The sequence below is a fragment of the Gorilla gorilla genome, chromosome 13, assembly GCF_029281585.2.
Source record: "Gorilla gorilla gorilla isolate KB3781 chromosome 13, NHGRI_mGorGor1-v2.1_pri, whole genome shotgun sequence".
NCBI classification, from domain to species: Eukaryota; Metazoa; Chordata; class Mammalia; order Primates; family Hominidae; genus Gorilla; species Gorilla gorilla.
In genome coordinates, this window is record NC_073237.2 from 37,631,473 (window position 1) to 37,647,937 (window position 16,465).

Genomic DNA, 16,465 nt, shown 5'->3' on the forward strand with positions numbered 1-16,465 from the left:
CTACAGGTAATTGGGTGTGAAGCATAAGCCTTGCTACTTTAAGACTATGGCTTATGCATTTTGCCACCACCATCCCATCTGGGGCAGATAAAGTGCTGATCTCTCAGGAGATAATAATGGGAAATTGATTGAGGACAATAAAGAGACTGGGAAGACATGTGGGTGTGATGGCATTCACCCCTAAAAGAAGGATAAGAATCACCACCCTAAGAGAGAATTTGTGATTACTTCCTAAAAACTGTATGTATTGTGCTTTTCCTCTCTATATAATTTGACGATTTTAGGTGACCAAAAAAAAAAAAAAAAGATACTTCTTAGTTACCTTTTCAGTAATATTTGTATCCTATACTCTGATCAAGGGAAATACCTGAGTTTTCCTTTGTCAAATGCATACCCCCAAATCTAAACTTGGTACATTTCAAGCTTCTGGAATTTGAAAAGATTAGATTTTATTGTGTGTCAGGTCTTGCTGCCTGTTCTTAGGAAGTCATTTAACTTTTTGTTTCAGTTTTCTTATTTTAAAAGCGGAACATTTGTGGCTCACCCCTGTAATCTCAGCACTTTGGGAGGCCGAGGCGGGCGGATCACGAGGTGAGACCATCCTGGATAACACGGTGAAACCATCCTGGCTAACACGGTGAAACCCAGTCTCTACTAAAAATAAAAAAAATTAGCCGGATGTGGTGGCGGGCTCCTCCAGTCCTAGCTACTCGGGAGGCGGAGGCAGGAGAATGGCGTGAACCTGGGAGGCGGAGCTTGCAGTGAGCTGAGATCGCGCCACTGCACTCCAGCCTTGGGGACACGGCGAGACTCCGTCTCAAAAAAAAAAAAAAAAAAGGCAGGCACATTCCATGTCTGACCAAATGTCTTGATTTTCGATTTGAAAAATAGTTGAGTTCTATCAGATAATAATATTCAAATCAGGGTTTCTAATGGTTATTGCCACCAGAAAATTGCTAATTTCCCAAAGCCTCGGAGAGAGGCTTCTGGCAGCAGCAGCCCACAAGTGGAGCTGAGAGGGAAATCCTTCTGAAGTTTGCAGCCATAAACATAAAATCCTGTCATCTGCGGCAACATGGATGAGCATGGTGGATAATACGTTGAGTGAAATGCGCAGAAAGATAAATACCGCATGTCACCATTCATATGTGCGAGCTAAAAAACGTTGGGTTTCTAGATGTACAGAGTAGAATTGTGATTATTAGAGGCTGGGAAGGGTGGGATGGGGAAGGGAGGATAGAGAGATGTTGGGTAACAGATATAAAATTATAGCTAGATAGGAGGAATAAGTTCTAGTGCCCTAGTGCACTGCAGGGTGAATATGGTTAACTATAATTTATTGTGTATTTTCAAAAAGCTAGAAGAGAGGATTTTGAATGTTCCCAAAACAAAGAAACGATTACTGTTTGAGGTGATGGATTTGCTAATTACCCTGATTTGAACATTACACATTGTATACATGTATCAAAATATCACCCTGTATACTATAAATACATACTATTATTACAGTCAATTAAAATAAAAGGAAAAGAAATGAAATGTAGTAAAAAAGAAACATATCTATTTGACAGACCTGGAGCAGTTACTGTCTGCTGCTAAGGTTTCCACTACAGATGCAAGAAAAAAGTGTCCTTGTACTTTCTGTTTGTCTCACTGTGGCAGCCAACATTGAACAGAGGATACAGGGGGAAAATGAATGAACAAACAAACAAAAAATACCAAAGCTTAAGAGTTAAATGTTGTTAGTCCTAGGGTTAAAATTTATCTTTATGTAGTCAAATTTATCAATTCCTATGTGGCTAATACTTGCTTTCTTTAAAATTAAGGTATAATGTTCATACAACAAGCACATATTCTTAAATATGAGCCCAATGAATAAACATATGTATGTATGTAACTACATACCACAACCAAGATCAAGATGTAAAACATTCTTAGCACTCCAATAGACTTTCTCATGTCTCCTCCACCTTGGTCCCCTCCCACTGTTCTGACCTCTTTCATGATAGATTAATTTTGCCTGTTCTGAACTCCATATAAATGATACCATATCATATGTATGTATTCATTTGCGCCTTCTTTTCTTTTTTATTTTAGGTTTGGGGGTACATGGGCAGATTTGTTATATAGGTAATCTCATGTCAAGGGGGTTGGTTGTACAGATTATTTTGTCATCCAGGTACTAAGCCTAGTACCCAATTGTTATTTTTTTCTGCTCCCCTCCCTCCTCCCACCGTTTACTCTTAAGTAAGCCCCAGTGTCTGTTGTACCCTTCTTTGTATTCATGAGTTCTCATAATTTAGCTTCCACTTATAAGTGAAAAAATGTGTTTGGTTTTCTGTTCCTGCATGAGTTTGCTAAGAAAAATGGCTTCCAGCTCCATCATCCATGTTCCCACAAAAGACATGATCTTGTTCTTTTTTATGGCTGCATAGTATTCTGTGGTGTATATGTACCAAATTTTCTTTATCCAGTCTGTCATTGAAGGGCATTTAGGTTGATTCCATGTATTTGCTATTGTGAATAGTGCTGTAGTGAACTTTTGCATGCATGTGTCTTTATGGTGGAATGATTTATATTCCTCTGAGTATATACCCAGTAATGGGATTGCTGGGTTGAATTGTAGTTCTGCTTTTAGTTTTTTGAGGAATTGTCAAACTGCTTTCCACAATGGTTGAACTAATTTACACTCCCATCAACAGTGTATAAGTATTCCCTTTTCTCTACAACCTTGCCAGCATCTGTTATTTTTTGACTTTAGTAATAGCCACTGTGACTGCTGTGAGATGGTATCTCATTGTGGTTTTAATTTGTATTACTCTAATGATCAGTGATTGAGTTGTTTTGCATATGCTTGTTGGCCACATGTATGTCTTCTTTAGAAAAGTATCTGTTCATGTTCTGTTCCCACTTTTTAATCGAGTTGTTTTTCTTGTAAGTTCATTTAAGTTCCTTATAGATGCTGGATATTAGACCTTTGTCAGATACATAGTTTGTAAATATTTTTTCCCATTCTGTAGGGTGTCTGTTTACTGTGTTGATAGTTTCTTTTGCTGTGTAGAAACTCTTTTTTTTTTTTTTTTTTTGAGACGGATTCTCACTGTGTCACCCAGGCTGGAGTACAATGGTGTGATCTTGGCTCACTGCAACCTCAGCCTCCCGGGTTCAAGTGATTCTCCTGCCTCGGCCTCCCGAGTAGCTGGGATTACTGGTGCCTGCCACCATGCCCAGCTAATTTTTTTTGTATTTTTAGTAGAGACGGGGTTTCAGCAAGTTGACCAGGCTGGTCTTGAACTCCTGACCTCCGGTGATCCACCCGCTTTGGCCTCCCAAAGTGCTGGGATTGCAGGAGTGAGCCACCATGCCCGGCCAAAACTCTTAAGTTTAATTAGATCCCATTTGTAAATTTTTGCTTTGGTTGCGATTGTTTTTAATGGCTTTTTAATAAAATATTTCTACATTCCTATGTCCAGGATGATATTGCCTAGGTTGTCTTCCAGGGTTTTTATGGTTTGGGGTTTTACATTTAAGTCTTTAATCCATCTTGTGATGATTTTTGTATACAGTCTAAAAAAGAGGTCCAGTTTCAATCTTCTGCACATGGCTAGCCAGTGATCCCAGAACCATTTATTGAGTAGGAACTCCTTTCCCCATTGCTTGTTTTTGTCAGCTTTGTCAAAGATCAGATGGTCCTGGGTGTGTGGCCTTATTTCTGGGCTCTCTCATCTGTTCCATTGGTCTATGTGTCTGTTCCTGTACCAGTACCGTGCTGTTTTGGTTATTGCAGTCCTGTAGTATAGTTTGAAGTCAGGTAACATATTGTCTCCAGCTTTGCTCCTTTGCTTAGCATTGCCTTGGCTATTTGGGCTATTTTTTGCTTCCAAATGAATTTTAAAATAGTTTTTTCTAGTTCTGTGAAGAATGTCATTGGTAGTTTAATAGGAATAGCGTTGAATCAGTAAATTGCTTTGGGCAGTATGACCATTTTCATGATATTAATTCTTCCTACCCACGAGCATGAGATGTTTTTCCATTTGTTTGTGTCATCTCTGATTTCTTTGAGCAGTGTTTTGTAATTCCCATTGTGGAGATCTTTACCTCCTTGATTAGCTATATTCCTAGATATTTTATTCTTTATGTGGCAATTGTAAATGGGATTGCATTCCTGATTTGGCCCTTGGCTTGGCTGTTGTTTGTTGTGCCTTACTTCTTTCACAAAACATTATGTTGGTGAGATTCATTCATATTGCATGTAGCAGTAGTTCATTCTATCTCATTGTTTGTGGTATTCTATTGTATGAATATACCACAATTTTTTTCTACTGTTGAGAGACTGTCAATTGTTTCCATTTTGGGAGTATTATGAATAATACCTGTATGGCCATTTTTGTCTGTCTTTTGGTGGACATAAGTACTTATTTATCTTGGGAATATACCCAGGAGTAGAATTGCTGTGAGATCAGGTGCATGTATGTTTAATATTCATAGATAGTATCAAAGAATGCTCCTATGTAGTCATAATAATTAAATTCCTACCAGCAATGTGTGAGAGTTTTGTTGCTCCACATCCTCACCAACTCTTGATAGTACCAGTCTTTTTTACTATTAGTCATTTTTGTGGGGAAAATAAAAACAAAACTACCAATTTTGAAATCAAGAAGAAACAGAGTAGGAAATGTCAAAGAAACAGAAATGTGTGACCCTTGTGTGTTTAGATGTGTATGGAATACCTGTATACGTTAGTGAAAGCTGTTTATCGTAATGGGGAAAACCAGATTCCTTGCATCCGGGCCCTCTACTGATTGTTAAAGGACTTCCTGTCACCTGCTCTCCCCCTGTTGCATGCGTCTGTCCACTTGGCTAACTTTTAATATGTGTATTTTTACATTATGTAAATTCTTAACCGGCCTTTCTCGTTTAGACTGTATACATCATATCTGACATTATTGTAACTACTGTGTGATCAGTAAGATTCCTATAAGAAATACTGCTTTTTTTTAAAAAAATAACATGCTGAGGGGTGATCTATATCCCATGTGAGTGAGTGGTCACTTTATTTATAGGATTTTTGAAACAAGTACATTTTTAATGAACTAAGTTGAATAAAGGCACAATTAAAAACTGTCAAAAAAAAAAAAAGAAACTGAAATGATACTTAAAAACTCTCTTCATCCAAAAAATGGAAACAAACAAAAAAGCCTGAGGGTTTCATAGGTCGTTTCTACCAAACTGAACAATGTGGGTTGTGTGTTGGGGGGTTGTCGGTGAGGGGGTGGTGTATGTGTGTGCATATGTGTGTGTATATTACACATTGTTCAGAAAATGGAAAAAGAGTGAAGATTCCCAATTCATTCTAAAATCAGAGTAAGACTAGTTAAAAGAAAAATTAGGCCCATTTCAATTATAAATAGATTTTTAAAAATCTTAAACAAAATATTAGCTTAATGAATCTAATAGTGTGCTTTCTTTAAAAATGCATTGTAATCAGGTAGATTTCATTCCAAGAATGTAACATCAGAAAATCTGTCAACATACTTCATTAATAGAGTAAAAGAGATGATTCTTATGACTATATCCATTGAAAAATATTTTTTTCTTTTTTTGCTGAACATTATCACCTATTTATGACAAAGAATAAACAACTCTTAGGAAACTAAAAAAAAAAAAAAAAAAAAAATCCCGCAAGTGTCCTCAGAGATTGGTGGCCTGAGAAGTTGGCCTTGGGCCTTGCTGGCTCTACCATAGACCTGAAAAAATTTTCTTAAGTTAAAAAAAAACAAAAGCAGGAAGATATTATTTTAATGCCACCTTTAACAATCTACTTATTTCTTAGCTAAACTCTCTAGATATTTATCAGAAAATTTTGTCATTATGTGATGGGGCATGACAATTGTTCAGTAAATTATTGTTATAAAAACATTATAAAATACATACATAAGTAGATTTCTAAGGAACAAGTGTGCTTGGCTGGAGATGAAAAATTGTTAAATATCAAAAATGATTAGTGGAGAAAAACCCTCTGAAAAAAATAGTAACTTGGCTAAATAATGAGGGCTATGATTAACATATTCTACAAATCTATCAATACTATGGCTCGGCATGTCCTCATTCCTTGCCAAAATTAATAATGACAGATACCAAGGCCCTATTAATATTTTAATAGTCTAATAGGCACAGGCAAGCATGCAGCAGAGAAGAATGTAAATCAGTGGTCAGGACTGCCAGATCACATCAAGAGAGTTTACCAGGTGGGTGAGTCTTCCTAACACTTTCTTAACTCTTTCCTGGATTCATTCTCATCCCAGCACCCAATTACAGAAAGTATACTAATTTTGAACAGAAGGGTGTGCAAGTACAAGGCGAAACTCACAGAATGTTTAGGATTCTTTATGCTCACTATGTATTTTAAGAAATACAAATGTCGGGTGGGCACGGTGGCTCATACCTGTAATCCCAGCACTTTGGGAGCTGAGGCGGGTGGATCATCTGAGGTCGGCAGTTCAAGACCAGCCTGACCAACATGGAGAAACCCCGTCTCTCCTAAAAATACAAAATTAGCAGGGCGTGATGATGCATGCCTGTAATCCCAGCTACTCGAGAGGCTGAGGCAGGAGAATCGCTTGAACCCAGGAGGCGGCGGAGGTTGCGGTGAGCCAAGATCGTGCCATTCCACTCCAGCCTGGGCAAGAAGAGTGAAACTCTGTCTAAAAAAAAAAACAAAAAAAACAAATGTTCATGTCAGTGTGTATCTTTAAATGCTCTGCTATCTGAAAAATAGTAGAACTTTTTATAAAGAACATGTATCTGGGAGTTTGAAGAAACAGGTTTTCTCTGATTCTAGCACTGGTAGTCTCCTTGTTGTAACCATTAATCTCCAAATTCATCCTTCACAGAAATGACGTAATGTATGTAGACTATTATGAGACAATGGAAAGAAACTGAATGAAAGAAGGAAAAAAGGAAAGAAGGAAAGAAAAGTATTACTATTATTAGTAAGGTAATTAGAGTGGTGCCCAGCACTATGTAGGCCCTCAGAAGTGTTAGTTTCCTGCTCATTTTTGCTTCTGAGAGTCCCATTTTCTCAAGAGACTTTGCTTGACTTTCCTGTGGGGCACACAAGGTATGTTGCAGCTCTCATAAAATGTTCTTCAGAGTAGAGTTGGAATTGTAGACATATCAGTAGTTCTCTCTTGTGCTAATATGTTCATACTATTGATACCTGTAGGGTTGTTCCTTAGTGAAGGAGGATCTGCTTCTTGGGGACTATTCATCTGTGCCTCATCTTTGGATGATTTTAAAGGATCATTTGTTGGAGACCACACAGAACCAGAGTGATCACACCACAAAGACCACGTATTTTTCAACTGAAATTTCAGGTTTAAATACAACTGTTCTCTACGGCAAGAGAGTGGGGAAAGCCAGTGGGAAAAAGACATGATTCTAGAAAAAAGGGAACAAAAGGAATTTTTGCCAAGAAGCCAAAATCTGTATGCTCACCCCAGGACAAACACCCCTAAATATAGGTTTTGTAGCAGCTGTTGGAATCTGCACGAGACCAGAATTTGTTCTGTTCCTGGAGGCTTCTTATGCTTCAGTCGGTGATGACTCATTTTTAATCACCTGATTATAGTTAGAGCTCACAGACAAGAAATGAATTTCTTCTCTCCCCCTTTTAAAAAACATTTTCTTACCACTTAAAAGAGCTTAGTTTTTCCTTTGTTTTGGACTCTTCTGCCAGCTTGCCTGACTAGGATTTTTCTCTTCACAAACCGTTCCCAACTTCCACACTATTATGCTTGCTGTATTTTCTGGCAATTCTCACAGTTTTAGTCCTCACCAGCTTTCATGAAGCTTTTGCTCCAGGCACATATTATTAGAACTGGCTACCTTCTTGTCCTGCTGTCTACTGGTCAACTAACTACTCTTCCTCAGGGTCTGCTCCAGTGTTCTCTCTCAGTGAAGTTTTTTGTTGTTGTTGTTGTTGTTGTTTTCCCTCTCTCCCCTTTAAGTCCAATGAGCTGGGTTTTTTTTTTTTTTTAAAGACAGAGTCTTACTATGTTACCCAGCCTGGAGTGCAGTGGTGCCATCTTGGTTTATTGCAGCCTCAACCTTCTAGGCTCAAGCAATCCTCCCACCTCAGCCTCTTGAGTAGCTGGCACTACAGGTGCATGCTAATTTTTATATTTTCTGTAGAGATCGGGTCTTGCCATGTTACCCAGGCTGGTCTCGAACTCCTGGGCTCAAGTGATCTGCCCATCTCAGCCTCCCAAAATGCTGGGACTACTGGAGTGAGCCACCGCACCCAGCCTGAGCTCCATTCTCTTTAATTCCATGTCACATTGAATATTACAAACTGCATAATATTCTTCACTGTATTGCAGGCTTCTTGACAACAGTGTCTATGCCATTTGTTTTTATGTGCCTGACATATAGTAGGTGCTGAAAGAACATTTGCAGAACAAATGTTCATTGCATTCTCTTTTGTTACATGCAACAAAATAATTTGAAGTCAGTAGGGAGCGTCTGATATGAAAGATATTGGTGAAAAGAATAAGTGCTTATACTTTATGCTTTAAGACACAGAGAGCTTCGTTTGTTTAGTAAATGTGGGTAAAAATAATTGACATGGTGATGATAATGGGACATCCACCTTGGAGGCAGCATAACGAGGCACAAGAGCACTGGTTTCAGGGTAAGCCAGAATTCTAGGCATAGCTGTGCCATACAACCTTGCCATGGTACCCACGGCCCTCCCCTTTCTGAAGTTTATTTTCTCATCTTGTAGAATGGAGAGACAGGATGAGATCATCTTACATGAATTTCAGTTCATTTAAGCTCTGAAACTGTATCATCTATCGTAGCTCCAAGTAGGGATTGCCTCTCACTGCCAAAAAGCCCCAAACCCTCAGCCACTTATATAGGTACCCAAACAGTCCTTGTACCCTAAATCCTTTTCTCCTTTCATGCTTATCTCCCTCTTCCTCTGATCCTGTAGGTTTTGCCTTGAAGCTTCAGAGTAGTTTGAACTCAGTTTTTCCTACAGGTTGGTTTTATTTACCTCCTCACTGCCTGCCTGGGATCCCAGCATGCCCCTCATACAAGTCTTAGCCCCTCTCCAGCCAACCTGTACTTCCAACTGGCCTTGATAAGATTTGAATTCCTCGTTATACTTTTCCCATCTTCATTTTGTGTGTGTGTGAAAGCTATATTGCCATAAAAGTCTGCAGGAATTTGACCATCAGCTCACGTCTCTGTTTTCTATTTTCTCAGAACTCTCCCACCTTTAATATGATAATAGTAATAAGTACTGTTTATTGAGGGTTTACTATGTGCCAAATATTGTGATGCCAAGATGGTTGTCCTATCACCCGCTTACTGTTACCACATCAATCACATCTCTAAGGACTTAGATCTCTAATCCTTGTACCATTCCTGAAGGGTGGCTATATCAGTTTTTCAGATGGAGAAAGAAGAAACTGATTGTACGATTGTTTAAATAACTTGCCAAGAGTGTCTGACTCCAAAGCCAATGCTATTTCCAAAGCTAATGTAACGCCGTCTTGCTACATTTCAGCATATGTAGATCTAGATCAATTTTTTGTTGTTTTATGTCAGCATTCATTTTGTTTCAGAAACAATATCATAGTACCAGTAAGAAAACCCACACTTTAAAGACATATCAACTTACTGTTTTTCTTATTTACTCTTCTACTCTTTGTTTATATTCATACATATTTTAAAGAGTATGATTCTAATGTAGATTTAGTCTTTATTCTAAAAATAACAACTCTATAAGCTTTTTCTTTGTTGTCTTCCTCCTTTCTGTCATTTTAATGGCTGCATAATTTCCATCACATTGGTTTAATCATAGTTTTATTTTTTTGCTTTTTGGGTTTTTTGTTTTTGTTTTCTATGATGGAGTTTCTTTCTTGTTGCCCAGGCTGTAGTGCAACGACACAATCTCGGCCCACTGCAACCTCCGCCTCTCGGGAGGTTGCAAACCCAAACCCCAAACCCCTCCCATTGAGCCCCACCTCCAACACTGGGTATCAAATTTCAACATGAGACATGAGATTTGGTGGGGCCAAACAAATCAAATCTGAACTATAGCAGATATAAAAGGCTTAACAGGATTGTGCTCAATTTTAAAGAAAGAATACTTCGTAAGTAGGATCCTTTTCATTTTGGGATCAAATTTAGTATTCTTCTCAGAACACTTTGCCAGATCATAAGCTTCTTTCCTGTTCTGCAAGAAAGCCTCTTTTATAGGGAATTTTCTCAAACTAAAAGCCCATTTTTTTGTTAGATACATGTAACTGGATCCCTACTGATATAAGCTTCTGCTCTTGGATCCTGGACCCACTGTTAACATTAACCAATTTTCTTCTAGCCACATCAACCTTAACAGAAGACTAGGAATTGCCAGAAATAATTTTGAAAGCTGTTGGAGGCCCAAGAAAAAAAACCCGGATTTGGAAGAGGAATAATTGAGATTGAGGAAGGATGCCTCAACCTTAGACATTGAATATTCTGGTTCATAGGCTGAGTTCAAATGGATGGGACATGGCCAATTTGTTGCTGCCCTTACAGGTCAGTGAAGGGCTAAGATACACATCTGTTTTCTGTCTCTATACTCTTTGAGCTTGGGGTAGTTTAAGTGAGGGTTCTCTGGGAGTGTTAATGTGGACAGCCATTATAAAGCAGTAAGCTCTGATGAGTCTGGTTCCTCATAATGATTCCTTGGGCACAATGTGGGAGCCATGGCTGGAGCAGGGGACTAGCGAGTTTTCCTATCTCCCCACAACACATTCCTCAGTGTATTTTAGACGTGGTGTTTGAGGCATCTCTTCAGGGCCACATAATGCCAAGAGTCCTACAAAATGGAGCAAAGGGGTATCCAAGATGTGAGACTCCTAGAATTGTCCAGGAATCAGGAGAGGGAGAGTGATTCTTCTCTTTTCTTTCTGGTCTCAGGAAAGTGAAAAGCATGTATGGCTTCCGCTTTAAGTAACTGGGCAAAGTTACACCTCCCATATCCTGGTTTGCCTGGCCATTCCAACCCACTGCATCTTCACACAGTACTGGTAAAGTCCTAGCACTACTGGCCAAGAAGACATGGGTCCCCTTCTTCTCTGTCGTCCCTGAAATTGGAAATGCTACATCAAGGTGCTACTACACTTTTCAAATGTATGCCAGAGGCAGTTACGGTATTGTGTTAATAGGAACATGGATGGAGATGGCTCATGACAATAGCTTCAGAGAGAGAAGGGCTCTGAAGTGCTTTATTTAACAAAGTGGCCTTTCTTTTGGAACAAATTCAAGTATGAATTTTTCTCTTTTATCTTATTAGGCTCTGGAACGGAAACTTTGAATTTTGACTTTAAGCTGTAGGAATATAAAGACTTTGCTCATTCTTTTAACATCTGGTTACTCATTTGTTTTATTCATCATCATTGTATGGTATAGGGAACATCACTGGAAGGTCAGCCACAGAAATTGAGAATCTGAAAATGCAAAAAAAGACTCAACATTAGGTTATCTGATTCTATGAGTCCTTGTTTAAAATTATTTATGGCAACTTGATCTTTGCCCAGTTTAAGCTTAAGTATTAACCATTTTTTTCTTCTTTATTTCTCTTATAAAACAGGTGAGCCATTTATTAACTATTGCTTAGAATCCTTGTGACTCTTCTGTATTTTCCTGATTGTCCCCATGTATGTCTCTTTGGATATAGTAAACAATTCTTTTTCTTTCTTATTTAACCTTTAAAATACGTATAGGTTTTAAAATTGACAGTCTGGTAAACTATACTATTTTTAGCATTTGTTTTTGGCCATTTCAGTATTGACACTTTTTTGATAGTTCTATAATGTGTATGTAGTGAGTGTAGGTAATGTGTGTGCAAGGAGTAATGTGAGTGTAATGAGCCATGTGTTACTAGTTTTCATACTAATGTGTTATATAGTGTTAAGTAAGTATTCGTATTAACTAATATTAGTATTAGTATTAGTTTACTGATAGAGCATTAGTAAACTATCATAAATGAGGAGAGAGAAGAGTATCATATTTCTTTTGGTTTCGGACAAGTCATATAAGGAAAAGAGTGAAATTGAAAGGAGAATATTGCTTTAGGTTTCAGTTTATACCAATAATTAATTTTAAAAATCCTTTAGGCTGGGCGTGGTGGCTTACACCTCTAATCCCAGCACTTTGGGAGGCTGAGATGGGCGCATCATGAGGTCAGGAGTTCGAGACCAGCCTGATCAACATGGGGAAAACCCTGTCTCTACTAAAAATACAAAAATTAGCCAGGCATGGTGGCAAGCACCTGTAATACCAGCTACTCAGGAGGCTGAGGCAGGAGAATCACTTGAACCCGGGAGGCAGAGTTTGCAGTGAGCCAAGATCGCACCACTGTGCTCCAGCCTGGGCGACAGAGTGAGACTCCGTCTCAAAAAAAAAAAAAAAAAAAAAATCCTTTAAATGTTCTTGCTCAGTATTTCTTAGGGATAGCAAGACCTAGGCTAGAAAGTGTAGTGTTTTATTAAACTTTAGTAATTTGTCAGTTAAGCATACCCAATAGAAGAGAATAATAGTAATATCATGACTCTTAGAGTCAATCGTAGTATTTCAGGCTAAAAAAGCACCAAAGAAATCACACTATTTGATACTCTTACCTCATACATGACTAAACTGAAGCTCCTGAGTTTTTCTAGATCAAATGGCTATTTAGTTGCTGAATCTAGTTTTCTCCCCGATCTCTATGATTTGTTAAATGTAATCAACATTGAGTAGGAGTGACACAATTTACCTTAGGAACTATTAAACCAATTTTCCTTTACATTTTTTAACTTTGTGTCATGGATTATTTCCCATTTTGTAATAAATCTTAGTTTGATCTTCCACGTTGGCGCTTAATACTATTATTGTGTAAATACTAAAAAATCGACGTGTGAAGACCCTACAGTACAATGCCAGGCTATGAATCCTTTCACTGTGCATTCTGAAACGTGCATTCTGAAATGCACAGCAAAAGGTGACTAGCTCCATTGTGTTGTTTTATCTGAATTTTCATCGGTATCTAGTGTATGTGTGTGTGTGTGTGTGTGTGTGTGTGCGTGTGTGTGTGTTTACCACTACAAGGAAGACACAGAGGATTCAAATAGTAAATGAAGAAGGTTGGTTATTATTTCCAAGATCAGTCAAAAGCCTTTGTCCTCAGACTCTTCAAATGGAAAACAGAAACAAGTTGGCTCCTAAAACTGAGGATAAGTTTCTGACTTGAGATCTGTATGGACACAGTTCTTTGCTAGAAGAGGAAAGGATACTTTCCTCTCTTCTGTGTGCTTATCTTTCTCCTTTCTGTGTTTTCCATTTATTGAATTCTCATCTTCTGGAGCTTTACTTTTGGAAAGAAACTTGTGTAATTCATGGACACCATTTTTTCTTTGTCTTGTCATGCTAATTTGCTGCATCCTAGTCTTTCCCTGTGAATATGTGCAGTTTACAAGCTGGGTCATTGGTATGTGCTACCTAGCAGTGTTCAGTCCATATTCACTTCCTCCTATTGCATAGGCCATTTTGGCTTTTAAGCAAACAAGGGAGTACATTTCTGTGTATATGGATGAAGTCAAAATAAAAAAACTTGACTATGAGACATGAATCAAATGTGCTGTACAGACTAATCCATTATTTGAGTATATCTGGGACTACGTGTATTAATCTTAATCATGTTTACTCTTTTAAAATATCAACAGTTAAAAATTGCACATCTTATTATTAAAAATGGCTTTGGAGCTGAGATGTAATCTCCTAAATGAAGGAATAAAAATAAGAGCAGGATAAGCCAGCTAACCATTTTTCTTCCTAAAAACTTGAAATAAATGGAGATCAGGAATGTTAGACATTGTTCAATAAATCAGAGGTCTTATGACATTTCTAATATTTTATTAACAAAATTTTGATTTGATTTATCTATTTAAAATAACTAGCAAGGTATTCTGTAAGTGCTGAAACATAAATTACAAACACAAAGCCTTGATTTATGTTAATAGTGGATAATATGTGAGACATGGCAAGTGATCACAGATTTTGTAATATTCCCTGAGTTGGGGCTTGGAATCAGAGAAAATTACTGAAGAAAGTGCTGCCTTAGGCTCCATTTGTTAATGTACAGATGATGGCTGTCTTCTAAGAAATGATATAATCTTGATGATGTGAACTTTCACTCCATTCCAGATACTTTCAGATTTTAGTGACAGTTCTGGGTGCTTTCATGTCTCCAGGATGGATCAAAAACAGTCAGTTCTCTAGAAGGATAGCATAAAAGTTTAAAAAAAAAAAAGAGGGTTTGCCTATGTAAATATTGGATCTCACTGATCTCTTCCAGTAATGTTTTCATTTTTTCCATCTCTTGGACCCTAAATGACACCTACAGCCAATTCCCAGTTCTATGTCAATCCAAAATATTCCTTTTCTATTCTTTACCTGGGCTGCTGAGCTTTACTGGAGAGAAATCACATGGTTATGCAACTTGGCACCAGTCCACATTTTTATTTTCCAGCCTCAGGAACTTTGGTTTGGTTTGCTTCATTCACCTACCTCCCTGTTCTCTGCATGGCTGTCCCCTTCTGATCCTTTGAGTCTCATCTTAAATGTATATAACTGCCTCAGGGAACCCTCCTTGGATCTCCCTATGTAAGCAGGTTCCCCCTCATTCAGTGCCCTGTTCATTTGTTTCATGACACTTTGCACTCTTTCTAATTGTTTACTCAATGCTTGCCTGACTTTTTGTTTGTCTCTGTAACTAATTTCTTGTGCATAGGGATACACCTGCTTGATTAGTTACTATAGTACTGTGCTTTCTGGCACACAGTAAGCACTCAGGAAAAATTTTTTATATAAACAAATAAATTGTGAGATTGCATTTGAGAAAGAAAAACATTCCCTTATTTTTTAAAAAAAAGTATTAAAAAACTGCTGCAAGTCAATGTTGCCATAAGCCCAAGATACATTCTTATAGATGTCAGATTGCATTACCTTCAACTTATGTGTGGTTAAACAGTTAAACAGACTCTTGTGTTCTGAATTATGAACTCGTAGCAGTTGGTGATCATTTATAATAGTGGTTTGCGGCCGGGCGCGGTGGCTCACGCTTGTAATTCCAGTACTTTGGGAGGCCGAGGTGGGTGGATCATGAGGTCAGAAGATGGAGACCATCCTGTCTAACATGGTGAAACCACGTCTCTGCTAAAAATACAAAAAATTAGCCGGGCATGGTGGCACGTGCCTGTAGTCCCAGCTACTTGGGAGGCTGAGGCAGGAGAATCGCTTGAACCCAAAAGGCGGAGGTTGCAGTGAGCTGAGATCGCGCCATTGCATTTCAGACTGGGCGACAGAGCGAGACTCTGTCTCAAAACAAAGCAAAGCAAAACAAAACAAAAACAAACAAAAAAAAACAGTGGTTTGCAACTTCTTCTTGTCTGCAGGTAACACACAGGCCAATGCTCTGTTGACATGTTCCACCTCAGCACACCCAGGGTTGCGTATGACTGTTCCTGCGCCTCTTTCTTCTCTACCCAATAAATATTGCGATGCAAGTGAATGAGTGAGTGTCTGTAAGGCTACTGGACAGATAACTGTAAGTCTGTTCTAATTTATATTAAAAATGAAAAGATAAAATAGTTACAATTTTGGGGTTTTTTTTAGTAGTAATAAATTACTTGCTACACACTTCACTGCTCATCAGGATACATCAGTGTCATGACGTGGATATATTTTTTTCTTTTTTTAACTTTTATTTTAAGTTCAGGGATACATGTGAAAGTTTGTTACACAGGTAAACTTGTGTCATAGGAGTTCGCTGTACAGATTATTTAATCTCCCAGGTATTAAGCCCAGTACCCAATAGTTATCTTTTCTGCTCCTCTCCCTCCTCCCACCCTCCCGTAAAGTAGACCCCAGTGTCTGTCATTTCCTTCTGTGTGTTCGTAAGTTCTCATCACTTAGCTCCCACTTGTAAGTGACAATGTGGTATTTAGTTTTCTGTTCCTGCATTAGTTTGCTAAGGATAATGCCCTCCACCTCCATCCATTTTCCCACAAAAGACATGATCTCATTCTTTTTTATGGCTGCATAGTATTCCATGGTGTGTATGTACCACATTTTCTTTATCCAATCTGTCACTGATGAGCATTTAGGTTGATTCCATGTCTTTGCTATCGTGAATAGTGCCTCAATAAACATTCGCATGCGTGTGTCTCTATGGTAGAATGATTTATATTCCTGAGGGTATGTACCCAGAAATGGAATTTTTGGGTCGAATGGTAGTTCTGCTTTTAGCTATTTGAGGAAATATCATACTGCTTTTCCATAATGGTTGAACTAATTTACACTCCTACCAACAGTGTATAAGTATTCCTTTTTCTCTGCAACCTTGCCAGTATCTGTTGTGTTTTGACTTTTT

General features: G+C 38.2%; 1 long non-coding RNA gene across 1 annotated transcript in view; it reads left to right on the top strand.

The window, feature by feature from the left end:
* Positions 1–15,523: 15,523 nt before the first annotated feature.
* LOC134756936 (uncharacterized) overlaps positions 15,524–16,465 on the top strand; it is a 58,191-nt gene continuing 57,249 nt past the window's right edge. The window contains exon 1 of the long non-coding RNA XR_010130425.1: positions 15,524–15,607. This is a non-coding gene — a long non-coding RNA (uncharacterized lncRNA). The remainder of the gene's footprint in view (positions 15,608–16,465) is intronic.